Source organism: Thalassophryne amazonica, chromosome 8 (genome assembly GCF_902500255.1).
Source record: "Thalassophryne amazonica chromosome 8, fThaAma1.1, whole genome shotgun sequence".
In the NCBI taxonomy this organism is placed as follows: Eukaryota; Metazoa; Chordata; class Actinopteri; order Batrachoidiformes; family Batrachoididae; genus Thalassophryne; species Thalassophryne amazonica.
The window spans coordinates 15,901,970-15,904,106 of NC_047110.1; positions in this window are offsets into that span (position 1 = coordinate 15,901,970).

Consider the following 2,137-nt stretch of genomic DNA (forward strand, 5'->3'; position numbering starts at 1 on the left):
CAACATGGCGAGTGCCGGCTCGCTGCCTAGAGAAGTAGAAATTACACTTTTTCCACCTTGAATCCGTAAATAATAAGAAATCCGCCCCAATGACCGCAGCGAGGTGGATTAAGGTTGTCGATTGCTGTCAATCCTGGCGAGATGGAGGGAAGTCCTTTCATGTTTTTGTCATGGGACACCCCGACTTCGGGTTTCATGGTCGATTCACCGACATAAATGTGATCACCAAGGTACATTAGGAGAATATTTCATAATATTTTTTGGCTCATTGTAAGGTCCTGTTTACCCGTTTAAAGGGTCTAACTTTACATGTACATGGATGCTTGTGGTCATTGTGGTCACTCTACAGAGCAGAGGACATACAACCCCAATTCCAATGAAGTTGGGACGTTGTGTAAAATGTAAATAAAAACACAAATCAATGATTTGCATATTCTCTTCAACCTATATTCAACTGAATACACCACAAAGACAAGATATTTAATGTTCAAACTGAAAAACTTTGTTTTTGTGTAAATATTTGCTCATTTTGAAGCTGCCTGCAACACGTTTCAAAAAAGCTGGGACAGTTGTATGTTTACCACTGTGTTACATCACCTTTCCTTCTAAGAACACACAATAAGCGTTTGGGAACTGAGGACACTCATGACTGGGTATAAAAGGAGCATCCTCAAATGTCTCAGCCATTCACAAGCAAAGATGGGGTGAGGATCACCACTTTGTGAACAACTGCATGAAAAAATAGTCCAACAGTTTAACAATGTTTCTCAACGTTCAACTGCAAGGAATTTAGGGATTCCATCATCTACAGTCCATAATATAATCAGAAAATTCAGAGAATCTGGAGAACTTTCTACACGTAAGCAGCAAGGCCGAAAACCAACATTGAATGACCATGACCTTTGATCCCTCAGGCGGCACTGCATTAAAAACGACGACATTGTGTAAAGGATCTTACTGCCTGGGCTCAGGAACACTTCAGAAAACCATTGTCAGTTAACACAGTTCATCACTACATCAACAAGTGCAAGTTAAAACTCTACCATGCAAAGTGAAAGCATCCAGAAATGCCGCCGCCTTCTCTGGGCCCGAGCGCATTTGAAATGGACTGACACAAAGTGGAAAAGTCTGCTGTGGTCTGATGAGTCCACATTTCAAATTGTTTTTGGAAATCATGGACGTCGTGTCCTCCGGACAAAAAGAGCAAAAAGATCATCCAGACTGTTAAAAGCGCAAAGTTCAAAAGCCAGCATCTGTGATGGTATGGGGTTGTGTTAGTGCACATGGCATGGGCAACTTATACATCTGTTATGGCACCATCAATGCTGAAAGGTACATCCAGGTTTTGGAGCAACACATGCTGCCGTCCAAGCAACGTCTTTTTCAGGGACGTCCCTGCTTATTTCAGCAAGACAATGCCAAGCCACATTCTGCACGTGTTACAACAGCGCGACTTCATAGTAAAAGAGTGCAGGTACTAGACTGGCCTGCTTGCAGTCTAGATATGTCGGCCATTGAAAATGTGTGGCGCATTCTGAAGCGCAAAATACGACAACGGAGACCCCGGACTGTTGAACAACTGAAGTCGTACATCATGCAATAATGGCAAAGAATTCTACCTACAAAGCTTCAACAATTAGTGTCCTCAGTTCCCAAACGCTTAATGGGCCTCATGAATCAACATTGCTCACTTGTGGCGTAAATTTCCGGTGTAAATTTGAAGTACACCAAAGTTGCCGTGACATGTATCAAGCAGTGCACACCTGCCCATTTCCGGCGTACGCCTGACGTGACCTTGATAAATGCGGCGGGTGAAAACAATCGTAATTATAATAAACACGCCCATAAATATTCAGACTCCGCTTCAGACACACCCTCATTTTACGACATGGAAGCCAGGAAGATGGCAAAGAAAAAGAACTCCACCAATCACGACACGTGCCAATAGAGCATCAAAAGCAGCCGTCGTATCAATTGTTTTGTAGTATATAATCAATAAGTGTTACAGTGGTCCCTCGTTTATCACGGGAGTTACGTTCTAAAAATAGCCCGTAATACGCAAAACCGCGACGTAGTCAGCCTTATTTTTTATAATTATTATAGACGTTTTAAAGCTGTAAAACCTCTGTAAAATTAC